This window comes from Carettochelys insculpta, chromosome 3 (assembly GCF_033958435.1).
Source record: "Carettochelys insculpta isolate YL-2023 chromosome 3, ASM3395843v1, whole genome shotgun sequence".
NCBI classification, from domain to species: Eukaryota; Metazoa; Chordata; order Testudines; family Carettochelyidae; genus Carettochelys; species Carettochelys insculpta.
The window spans coordinates 58,953,944-58,967,038 of record NC_134139.1 but is presented as its reverse complement, the minus strand read 5'-3'; the positions used below and the strand labels follow the sequence as shown (position 1 = coordinate 58,967,038).

At 41.7% G+C, this 13,095-nt stretch overlaps 1 protein-coding gene across 1 annotated transcript in view; it reads left to right on the top strand.

The window, feature by feature from the left end:
* Nucleotides 1–11,017, top strand: part of LYPLAL1 (lysophospholipase like 1) — a 76,893-nt gene extending 65,876 nt beyond the window's left edge. Inside the window, exon 6 of the transcript XR_012644759.1 lies at nt 11,001–11,017. The gene's annotated coding sequence lies outside the window, so the exon portion shown is untranslated. The remainder of the gene's footprint in view (nt 1–11,000) is intronic.
* The last annotated feature ends 2,078 nt before the right edge of the window (nt 11,018–13,095 follow it).

Below are 13,095 nucleotides of genomic sequence, written 5' to 3'. Positions count from 1 at the left end.
GCATGTGGAGAAGTGAGGATGGTCAAAATCTCATTTATAAATTCCAGAATTACAAAATTGATATTAAGAAATTCGAATTTATCTTGTTGTGTAGGTGCAGCCTAAGAGTGTCAGAATTTCTTCCAGTGCTTGTAATTTAAGTCCAGCGCTTTTAAAGAAATAACACATTGATCTTCACAGCAGAATGACTATTCAGCTTCAAGAGAACTGTGCACCAGGTATTGTAACTAGATGAAATCAAAAGGTCAGGCAGGCTATGTGAGCTTACAATGTTTTTTTGGATAAGAGAATCTCCTATTCATGCGTTTGGAAACAGTTTGGGCCAAATGTCTTAAACTTAATGCATAAAGAGAGGAAGCCAGTGAAGAGTGATTAGAAGAGTAACTTGATCCAAGCAGCAGATATTTTTTCCCAGCTTTTTGGAAGGTCTCGACAATGAGGTCAGAAAGAGGTTGAAGTAGTCAAAATGAGAGATGGCCAAAGGCATGGACGGGGTGGTAGGAATGGAGGAGGAAGGATAAATCTTAGAAGTCTTCCAGGAAAACACTTGGGGCCAGATTTATTGGGTAAACTCCAGCTACTTTGTACTTCTTTAGTGAGAAGGACTCTGCTTAATCAGCCTGTTAAGATGGGTTTTACACCTTTATCTTGTCAGTGACACAAAGCAAATGCAGTTTAGCAATAAATCTGGTTCTTGGTTCCCCTTATTTTATGTTTTTTTCTTATGATTTAGAATAATAAAAGGTATACAGTCTAACATTCTGTCTATCATGGTGATCAATATTTTTTCAGTTTCCTTGTAAGTCATGTATTTGTCTGTATCCCCCGTTGTCTCTTGTCGATAGGCAGCAAGCTCTTTGGGGGTCTCTTTGTTTCGGGCTTATGCAGGACCTTGCACAATAGGCTCTATCCATGACCAGGCACCTAGGCATTACAGTAATCAATTAGCAGATCATGTACATAGTTCAGTCAGCTTTGACTTGTACCAGCTGCCACCCATCACATTGTACTTCAGTTCCTCCATATCTCTTTAAAAGCTGTGTCTGCCAATGTAAGCTGAAGTGCAGCTGTGGCACCAGTGAAACAAATCAGCTCTGGAGCCTGTACTGAAAGAGAGAGACCGTCTCACCTTATAAGAGGAATGCCCTGCCCAGTAACCCCTCCCTTCTGTTAAGGGATGAGGTCTAGCATTAATATTTCTGGTGACCAGGCCTGCAACAGTGTTTGACGACCAGGGCGTGACAGAGGGGGAGGGAGAGGTAATCTCTCAGGGAAGCCATTAAATGTGATAAAAAGGACAAAATAAACATAGGTTGGCTTTTGAAAACTTAGCTAAAAGCAGTCTCATGCACTTTTTATTTTTCACTCACTTGGCTTAAAAAATAAATTTAATTTTCCCGCACATTCTCTCACCCTTCCCCCCAACCTTCCTAAAAAATAAGTTTTTGACAGGAGAAATTAGCTTTGAGGCAGAGAGTTTTTATTTCAAGTTTCTTACTAAAACAAATTTTTATGGCAGTTATAAACCCCTGAGAACTCCAGTTCATAATGGAAATGTTGGCAGACCCTGAACAGCGCTGTTGTAATGCAGTATGAAGCTTTAAGTTTTTCCACTTTTTAGATGTAGAATAAAACTAAATTACAACACTTTCCCTCAGGCACTTAATCCCCTCCCCCACACAATACACACAGCCCTTAGTAACTTTTACTGGATGTATCTAGTGGTTTCAGATCTGTGTTTCCATTTGACTTTTTTATATAGAATAGGCAGTTAGTCACATTCAGTCAATAGATCTTCCAAAGGATATGCTTATCCAGAGCACTGTTAGACCTAGTGAAAGCTAAAACCACTGATCTGTAAGAGGGGTACTAAACCTGGGAGAAATCTGCAGATCTACACCAAGTAAGTCTAGTGCTCACTCCATTGTGTGACCTGTAAAATCCGTAAAAAGCCAAAGACTACGGTTGCATTGTACTCAAGAATTTAAGCATTCTTCCAAACTCCATAGCACACTTCTTCCACATTTCCACGCTAGCTAACATGGAGAATGGAATGGCACTTTCACAAGAGACCAACCACACTTTGGCTATGTCTACGCTGTACACATCTGTCGACAGAAGTTACTGTCGCCAGGGTAATCTTGACAGAACCTCTGTCAACAGATTGCCAAATGATTGACAAATCATTACCACTAAAATTGCATAGAGAATGGCTATCAGCAACTTACATATTCAGCACTGGTATCTTCAATCCACCCTAATACAAAAAAATACTGTCAACAGGGAAATCTCGGCAGATTGCATCTACCCATAACTTGTTCGTCGACAGAAAAGTGCCAGATTGCACTGCCCTCTGGTGCCAAAAAGCGGAATGGCAGCTCCACAAAGAGGGCTGCCCAGCAACCAGAAGTCCTCTCTGTCGACAGACATGGCTGCACTGCACTTTTATCGATAGTACCATGTCCAGAGATTGCAATGAAGGGTCCTGCGGCACCTTATAGACTAACAGAAGAGTTTTGAGCATGAGCTTTCGTGTGCACAGGCTCACTTCATCAGATGCTGGCCATGGAAATCTGCAGGGCCAGATATAAAAAAGATGTCCGGAGATTGTTATGCCTCAAATTTTAGAGGGATAATACTGTCGGGCTGTGTCTACACTGCAGAGTTTTGCTGACAGAAGGGGCATTCAAGAAGGCTTTTTACAAATACATTGGTAACAAGAGGAAGACCAAGGAGAGGGTAGGGCCATTGGTCAGTGAGGAGGGAGAAGCAGTAACAGGGAATTTGGAAATGGCAGAGATGTTTAATGATTTCTTTGTTTCAGTCTTCACTGAGAAATCTGAAGGAATGCCTGACATAGAGAATGCTAGTGAAAAAGGGGTAGGTTTAGAAGTTGAAATAAGAAAAGAACAAATTAAAATTGACATAGAAAAATTAGATGTCTGCAAATCACCAGGGCCTGATGAAATGCATCCTAGAATCCTCAAGGAGCTGATAGAAGAGGTATTTGAGCCTTTAGCAATAATTTTTGGAAAATCATGGGAGACGGGAGAGATTCCAGAAGACTGGAAAAGGGCAAATATAGTACCCATTTATAAAAAGGGGAACAAGAACAACCCGGGAAACTACAGGCCAGTCAGCTTAACTTCTGTGCCAGGAAAGATAATGGAGCAGGTCATTAAAGAAATATCTGCAAGCAATTAGAAGGTGGTAAGGTAATAGGGAAGAGCCAGCATGGTTTAGTTAAAAACAGATCATGTCAAACCAATCTAATAGCTTTCTTCGATAGAAAAACGAGCCTTGTGGATATGGGAGAAGCAGTGGATGTGGTATACCTAGACTTCAGTAAGGTATTTGACACGGTCTCACATAATATACTTATCGATAAACTACGCAAATACAACTTAGATGGGGCTACTATAAGGTGGGTGAACAACTGGCTGGATGACCGTACCCGGAAAGTAGTTATTAATGGTTTTCAGTCCTGCTGGAAAAGTATAACTAGTGGGGTTCCGCAGGGGTCTGTTTTAGGACTGGTTCTGTTCAATATCTTCACTAACGATTTAGATATTGACATAGAAAGTACACTTATTAAGTTTGCAGATGATACCAAGCTGGGAGGGGTTGCAACTTCTTTGGAGGATACGGTCATAATTCAAAAGGATCTGGATAAACTGGAGAAATGGGCTGAGGTAAACAGGATGAAGTTTAATAAGGACAAATGCAAAGTGCTCCACTTAGGAAGGAACAATCAGTGTCACACATACAGAATGGGAAAGGACTGCCTAGGAATGAGTAGAGCACAAAGGGATCTAAGGGTTATAGTGGACCACAAGCTAAACATGAGTCAACAGTGTGATGCTGTTGCAAAAAAAGCAAACATGATTCTAGGATGCATTAACAGGTGTGTTGTGAACAAGACACAAGAAGTCATTCTTCTGCTCTACTCTGTGCTGGTTAGGCCTCAGCTGGAGTATTGTGTCCAGTTCTGGGCACCGCAGTTCAGGAAAGATGTGGAGAAATTGGAGAGGGTCCAGAGGAGAGCGACGAGAATGATCAAAGGTCTGGAGAACATGACCTATGAAGAAAGGCTGAAAGAATTGGGCTTGTTTAGTTTGGAAAAGAGAAGATTGAGGGGGGACATGATAGCAGTTTTCAGGTATCTAAAAGGGTGTCATAAGGCAGAGGGAGGGAACTTGTTCTTCCTTGCCTCTGAGGATAGAACAAGAGGCAATGGACTGAAATTGCAGCAGGGGAGGTTCAGGTTGGACATTAGGAAAAAGTTCCTAACTGTCCGGGTGATCAAACACTGGAACGAATTGCCAAGGGAGGTGGTAGAATCTCCATCACTGGAGGTATTTAAGAAGAGGTTAGATAGATGGCTTTCAGGGATGGTCTAGAAAATGCTTAGACCTGCTATGAGGGCAGGGGGCTGGACTCGATGGCCTCTTGAGGTCCCTTCCAGTCCTACTCTTCTATGATTCTATTCAAGTGCTCATCCCAGATCTGACACAGCCATTCGCTTTGTTTAAATCCTTACTCTGCCTTGTTTGCCGTTTGTAAAGTCCTCTACAGTTGAAAACTTTTATTATTTTTACAACCTGGTCCACATGTGAGGTTTTTGTTCTAACTTGGGTAAAAGAGGTGGGTGATTTTGTTTTCCTAACTGTTAAAATTGTGTCGTTGGGAGCAGATTCTGTTACCTGTACCTTTAGTAAGTAACAGGTTCCTCCATGGGCTCGTCTACACTAGCCCCCTCCTTCGAAAGGGGCAAGTAAATGAGCCTGAGTGGTGAATAGCAATGAGGTGCTGCACTGCATGTGCAGCACCTTATTAGCATAATTCTCGCCATGTAAACTTCAGAATTGCTAAGTTCAGAGCACCGGCAAGCAGTGTAGCCACAGGCACTTCGAAGTACCCATGCAGCTCTGAAGTTCCCTTACTGCCAAAACATGGATGGAGGATAGTTTCAGAGAAAGTAGCTATTCTTCGTGATTAAGGGTAGCAGAACCTGGGCTTTCCAAGACATACCTAAATGTACTGACATCTTCAATAAATGATAGGCCCAGAGTGTCCTTGCTTTGGACAATTGTTTTAAAAAACCCTATAACTTCTCATTAGAATCTTTCAAAACTCTAGACATTTGGCTAGCCCAGACACCAGATCTAATAATCTCATTCTTACCATGATGATAAGAGATCTTGTTTTTCATTTGCCAAAACTATTACTCACTGGGGCATACGATATTTCACAGCTAATGTGTGTAAGATGTTCGAAGCCAATATTTCAGGGCCTTCGTGTATCTGCACAAAGGAAACAGGAGTGTACTCACCTGCATGTAGGCAACCACCATATAATTTGTCCTATTATATGTAGTTCTGGGTGGAATTTCATCCTTAAGCAGAGAACCAGTGCAAGTCCTATGCACCCCTTAATTTTCACTCCAACCCTGAAAGTAGGGCTTCATTAGGATTTAAAAGGCTCATGGGCTTGTGCTGATCCTTGGCATAGCAGTAAATTCCATCCTCTGTGCTTGCAAATAGTTACGTTTGCATTTTTTACAGGCACAGTTCTACTGAAAATGTGCTCCTTCGGCTTGTGCACTGTTATCGATTTCTTTGTAAACAGTGGAAATCAATGTCTATCTGAGGTATGCATATGACTCCCATTACAAAAGCATCTGAGTACTTTACATTTTTTTAATGTATTTATCCTCAATTTCCAGATTTGAGGCACAGAGATTAAGTGAGAGATATGCCTAAAATCATACAGTAACTTTGGCAAAGCAGAGAATAGAACCTGGCCTCCTGAGTTGGAGGTTACTATCTTCACTGCATGTAATGACCTTGTCTGGCCTCCTGCTGACTGAGGCAGAGGAGGCTGCGCAGAAGCCCCGGTGGGCGGGCCCGGAGCCAGAACACCAGTGGCCCGCCCCTCAGAGGGTGGGGCCTAGAGCTGGAAGGGCCAAGGGCGGGGCTCGGGACCCATTAAAGCCTGGGCCTTCAGGCAGGGAGGGAGCACCCTCGCGAGTTCCCCGGCGCCAGGGGTGGAGGGCCCGCTCCCGCTTGACTGGTCCAGAGGATCAAGCCCCCAGCGGCCCAGACCAGCCAGGCCAGCCACGGACCTGGATGCCCCAGGGGGCCTACCCGGACTTGCCAGACCTGCCAGGACTCTCACGCTGGTGGAGACCCCCCGCCTTGGGGAAAACCCCGGGCCCAGCCAGACCGACGAGGGCGAGCGACCACAAGGCCTCAGGAGCCGCCTGCCCCGGAGCTCCAGCAGACCCCTGCAGCCCCCAGGCCCAGGACCGCCTCAGGCCCACCGTGCTACTGCCGCCGCACTACCCCAATGATGTGGACATGACCAACTGGCCAGAGCCCCCAAAGGTAGACTATCTGGAGGGGGCCGACCCCACGGGACCCCCTGATCTGATGGACTGGGACCTTCCCCCGGTGGAGGTAGAGGTAGGAAGTGGCCCGGGGAACGACGCTCCTGAACCCATGGCGGTGTGTTGCGGCCTGGATCCCCACCGCCGTGGTCGTGCGTGAGCGACCCTAGGGCCCCGGGCCGTGTCGCAGTGGTGTGGAAGGGCCTGCGACCCCCTACCCCCTCCCTCATGGGGCAAGCCCTTGCTGGGCCTGTGCTCCAAAGCCTTGTGCTGCTGCCCTGCCCCAGATTGAGGGCTGGGCCTGTGCTCCAAACCCTTGTGTTGCTGCCCCGCCCCAAACTGAGGGCTGGGCCTGTGTTGTGCCACTTGTTGTTGTTGCTGCACCGCCCTGAGCCAAGGGCTGGGCTTCCCAGGGCCGCCGGTGTGACTGCAGTCCCCTCCGGGGCTACAGGCACGGCCCCAGCTCCAGATGCCTACACTGCACAATTAGCAAGTTTTTAAAAAAAAAAAAAATAGGGGCCTTTTCTAAAAGAACCCAGGGAGCGTCTCCACACACAATGCACTCTTTAGGTCTGAAATTGAAAGAACACAGCATGTTTTCTGGCAGCCCTCTTCTTTTCCCAGATAAAGCAGAGCGCTTTTTGCTGAAAAATTATTTTGGGAAAAAACTTGTGTAGATGCCCTGTGGGCCCTTTTTTCAAAAGAGTGTGCCTCAGGATGCCAGATTTTTCAATCTGTGGTCCATTCGAAAGAGCGGGGCTGTATGGATGCTCTCTATGAAAAGACTGGACCGATTTTTTGATATGCTTTTTTGTATGTGGCTGTGCTCTTTCAAAAGAAGTTTTTTTTTTTGAAGAGATCTTCCGGGAAAAACTTCTTTTGAAAAATCACTGTAGTGTAGATGCAGCTCATGAGAATGTTTGTTTATTTTACTAGAATTACAGTAAACTTAGAAAATTTTAAAACAGCTGAAAAACAAATGTTTCAAGTCACCAAATTGGGTCCCAGTTATCCAAGTAGTGGTTTATTTTCCTTCATAATATGGAAAATGCAATTAAGACTCTCCTATTGAAACTCTTTTATTTTCAGAGAAACCCTATGAGAATGTTTAAAAACAAAACTTAAAAAACCTGAAACCCAACAGTTAAAAACAGAAGTCTAGCAGTAAAACACTTTTTTTTCAGAAGCCTAGGAAGAGAATCAATGGAGAGAGCTCTATTTTCAAAGCAAAGCAAAAGGAAAGCTATTCAAAGTATTTTTCTTAATGTTCATCTAAAATTTCAAAGTTAGTCAAGTTTTCCAAATCAGAATGATGTATTGCTTCATGTTTCCCAAGTTTTCAATCACTCATTGTATGTACCTTTGGGTTATAAAATGAAATGTTCTGCATTAAGTATCAGTTGGGTATAGGAGACAAATTCTAAAGCCTAGATGTGTTCTGAAGTGTAAGAAGGAGAATAAAATACAAGTGCTTTTTATTTTTAAGTATCCTTCTCTTTACTTGAACTAAAACACAATTGCAGATGAAAGGGAATATGCAAAACCAGATCATTAATATTATTTATTATTTGTATTCGGTTAGCGCCAAGAGTACCCAGTCATGATCAAGTTCCATTGTGCTGAACACTGTAGAAACACACACAAAAGGGAGTTTTCCTGTGCTAAGAAACTTATAATCTAAATAGTGAAACCAAATAGGGAAAAGAGTTGCTGTTATCCCTGTATCAGAGATGGGAAACAGAGACAAAGATTTAGTGACTTGCCAAAGGCCACACAGGAAGTTTAATAGCAGATTAGTGCCTTAAACTTTGTCCTTTTCAGCACGTTATCACCCTGTTATCTCAGTGATTTTTTAAAAAAAATGTTTACTGTTTGCTCCAATCCAGCTTCAGTTCTGGATTGCCTTGTACTGTGTTCATCACCACTAAAATCCGGTTAAATTCTCATGAACATACTCAGATCCCAGCGGTGATACTTTGAAAGATCAACTTTTGACTTTAAACTATGTGTTTTTGATTTGGCAATATGAGACACGATAAATAATATGGAACCCCTGCTATGCTGTTTCTACAAGCTCTCTTCTGGCAATAGCTGCATGCTGAGCTTTTTGTTTTTGAAGATTTCTAGGTTTACATTACAGAAGGCCCAAGCTGTGATAAAGGTGTAAAACACATGAGCGCTGGAAAGAAACCGAACTTTATTTCCTGGCATCAGGCACATGGGTCAGGATGCAGTATCCACTCATACCCATGGCCTCTCTTGTGTTACGTTAGATGCAGAAAGTTGGAAATCTTTAAAATCTTGGCATGGGGGTGTGGAAGGAAGAAGTTAATATTTGCCTTTCAGATAGGTTCACAAATTTCTCCCTAAAACAGTAGTACCTACTTTGATATTAAGCCAGCCAGGAGCAGATAAAGCTGAACAGTTTCTTTGTTTTCTTTGTTTTCTCTGTTTTCTCTTCTTGGTTTACACAAAGTTACAGTGTGAACAACTTCAATGCCTTTGACTGTTTTCTTTTACATTTTATAGTGCTTGTATGATCTCAGTGAGGGAGCACATTTATTGTGCATGTCATTCAGTTTAGATCCTACTGTAGTACATGATTACAGCAACTTAGAGGAAAAAACTGGAAAATAAGTCCCTGATGTAAAACTGGTAACTGAGCCAAAACAGTAGTGCCAGTTATGATTTCAGTGCCTACACACATTGATTTATGAATTTACTGCAAATATATTTAATAATGTATTGGGACAATTGAGTATATTAATTAGTTTTCTCTAAAAGCCCCATTTAACATTCTTTTGGAGCAATTTTTTTCTTGACCTTTTAATATTTTAAGGAGAGGTGTTATAGATGGTAATTTTAGGAGGAACATTCAGTGTTCCATTTAATCGTTGAGGCATTTGCTACATCTTCTCAGCCTCACCATAATATTTGTATTTTGTTTCCTAGTTGTAGAAATTCAAGTTTCTAGAACCATAATGGGGAAGCCCTCCTGATTGGAAGGTAGAGGGGAACATGCAGGAGCCAGATTACTATTTTTATATATCTCCTGCCCAGTTCCTAGACCACAAGATTAGGTTGCAGTTCTGATCCCTCTTAGGTTCCTGCTCATCTAGATTTCACTTCATGAATCAGAAAAGACATACCCATGACCCTAAAAATAATATTTAAATTTCCCCTCTCCCCAAGGTAAGACATTCCTCAATTAGCTATTGCAGCCTGCAAAGCTAGAAGATTCACCCAGTTATTCCTCTGATAGATGAGCTTCTGGACAGAGAGAAAGTAGTTATACCCACAGTCATCTTGCTGGGTCTTGGTTCTGTTGGTCACCCTCAACTTTCAATCCCAAAAGGCCCCATGGCATAAAATACCCATATGGAATGGTTGGAGATGCTAGAGAGACAGTGTGGGATGAGATGGCTGCAGCATGCAGACAACCCCCAAATATTCCTCTGGGTTCTAGGCAGGGCCAGAGAGAGTGTTTTCTGAGGATTACAGCAGGGGACTTTTCCTCAGGACAGTGTGTCAATGTTTTGGAGCCCATGGGAATGAGCCTCCCAGCCTGGGACCACAGCTTGGGAGTAGCAAGGCCCCCACTAGCACTCTAATATAGGTTTGTAGATGGTGTTTTGAAGTTGCAGCTTAAGCTTGGGTGGTGAGATGCTTTGGAGCACTGTCTATGCAGCTGTTTTTAGAATGCTACTGAGAGTCCCCTTATGTCCAGTCTAACTCCTTCAGGGCTCAGAAGTTCTGTGTAGAAAAAGTGTCTATTTCTCTCGCTCACTCTTTGGCACCTCAGTCACGTTCTTTAGCTGTTCATTGTCACTGATTTTGACATTAGTTAAGTGGATAGTACTGTACTCATTACACAAGGGTGTTGTGGGGCACAGTTACTTTTGTTGTACATATACTTTGAGCAGTTTGGATGAAATGTACTATGGAAGATCAGATTAATAATACTGCATTTTGCTCATAACCACAAGGACAGGTATTTCAGTCCTATCCTAGTTCTATTTTTTTAAATCTATTTTTGTAACTTCCATATAGATCACCTAAGGCACATTTACTCATTACAATGAGGTAATTTTCCTGGATAATTGAGAAAATTAAGTAATTGCCTGGAAAGGTAAACATTTTTTAACATCCATGAAGCAAGCCTTCAAGTTTGTTTGATACCGATACTACTGAAATTAAACAGTGGTTTGCACCAACATGAAATCCATCTTGTATCTAACCCATGATATCATGTGGACCTGCCAACATGTGTAAGCAAATGTGGAGCTATTTCAAAAAGCGTTATTCATGATGGGAAACTTCATTGTGATATCACTTTTTCCCCGGACAGCAAAAGGAAATATATAAACGTGGGGTGCCTATGTGATTGATGTGTATTTGTTGGGAATCCCTTGACAGCTTAAGATAGTGTTGGGCAGACTAAATTTCTTATGGAATTAGTAGGATAGAGGGAGGTTGTTGCCTTTCTGTTGAAAGTTCCCCTGAGCAGGACATGAGCACAGTTTAACTGTGATTATATTTATTGCTAGTGAAATGATGCCACCACCCTGTACCAGAAACTTTAGAAGACCCTTTTTGTTCTGTGTTCTTACAGTGCCTAGCACAATGGTGTCCTGGTCCATGCCTGGAGCTCCTGGCACTATGGTAATGCAACAAAATTAATTTATACGATTCCCTTTAATAGACCAGAATAAAATAATTTCCCATAGGGAGGTTTCTATCTCCATGAGGTTAGTGTTTGATGTCTGCCTTAAAGTATAAGGCCAAAAAAAAAGGAGTCCTGTAGCACTTTAAAGACTAACCAATATAATCTCTTCCACTTCTTCAGATCTGAAAAAAATCAGAGTATAAAGTATAAGAATTTACATTGCAGACTTTTTATATCATTTTGGTTGCTGTCGTTATCCACAATAAATAATCCTTTGTTTTTTAATCATTCTAAAATTCAGTGATACCTCTTCACACACAAACTACTTGTCTTAACTTCTTAACTTGTCTTAACTGCTACTTGTCTTAACTTCATGTCTTAAGTCGTCCAGCTTATCCTCTTCCATGCTGTTGAGTCATTCTGCCATACCTTAGCTCTGCCAACAATATCAGTCTGTATCACCCACCCATCCAGTTGTCCAAAAATACTTTCATATTTTCTCTAATTCTTCACTTTAAACATCCACAAAACCACTGTGGGATCCTCCTTTAAATGCTGTCTTAATACGTATTGCTTACAACATATTTGACAGTAGCTAGGTAGCTGGTGTGTTAAGACTTCTGCTTGTTATTTATAATCATAATCTGACCAGCTCATTGCTACTTCATGTTTCCTGCTTCTAGTTCTTATATCCACTTATTGTTTCTTGTCATATGTGTAGTGCAAGCCCTTCGGGGTTGGAGCTGTTTTTTTGTTATCTGTAGCCTTGAAACAGTACTACTATTATTTATTTGCATTGTGGTAATAAAAATGAAGTCACGAAGGCAATAAAGGAAGGCAATGACAGTAGTCCAAGTATGAGATGACCAAGACCCCAGTCAAATTCATGATGACAAGTGCAAAAAGGAAAGACATATTTAAAATATTTTGCCAGAAGTTAGTAAAAACTTGAATGTAGAGGAAAAGAAGTTGAAAGAAGAGATTATTAAGAGCACCACAGAGGAAATTTGGGATCAAATGAGAGGAACTGTTTTTTCAACATGTTGAGTGCAAAGATTTCCAAAATGAAATGTTGCAAAGACAGGGATGATAGGGCAGAAAAGTACATTTGGCTGAATTGAAGTCCTGGGAGTACAAGTCACCCACAAACAGAGAACAAGGAGAAAAACTGGAGAGGGACAGAAACAAATCGCGGTGCAGTAACCACAGTGCAAGAGGAGCTGAGGATGCTGACAAACTAGGTATCTGATTGTTCACTAAAATGCTCATGATACTTTGTAGGACTTAGCTCCCTTACCTTTGCTTTATTGTGGCACATGTCTAACTAATTGGTATTGACTGGTTTCTTGTTGTTTTGGAAACAGTTGGTTTTCCTATTCTGACTGAAAAATTGCCGATTTACATCAAGAATGGATGTAAGGATTTTCTTTTGGAAAAATCTGAACCTGTGGGGTCAGCAAACCATGTGTGAATCCCTTTGCTGGATGGGTGGCAGAATCCTCATGTAATTTTTCTGTAATATCAGCAACATGCCATAGACAAAATAAACTTGTGTTGCCCTTGGAAACAGTTGATTTACACACACAGTTTTCTTACCCCACCAGGGTTTTATCTTTCAATTGCACACTGTCCTTTCTTGAAAATATTAATTAATTTGCCCTTGTTCTTTATAGTATTCCTATATGTGTTTGGTGTGATCAGGAAAAAAAATGTAACTCTGCTTCAGGAAATGAGCACATTATTATTTCATATCTGTTAAGTTATTGTAACTTTGTTCTCGAAATCATTAGCACACTCAACATTATTCTGAATTAAAATAGAACAGCAAAAGGAAATTATCTTGTCCATTTGCTAATGACTCCTGTTTTTAAAGCATTTTAAAGTAAGTAGTGCAAAACACACAATAGCATCCATTGTCAGAGTTCTTGTCGAGCTAAAGATCAATTGACCAAAATAAAATCCACACGAGAGTACTAGAAAGGGTCACTGTACAGCTAACGCACATGTTCCAGCTTTGTATCCTGGGAAACTGAAAAGTATA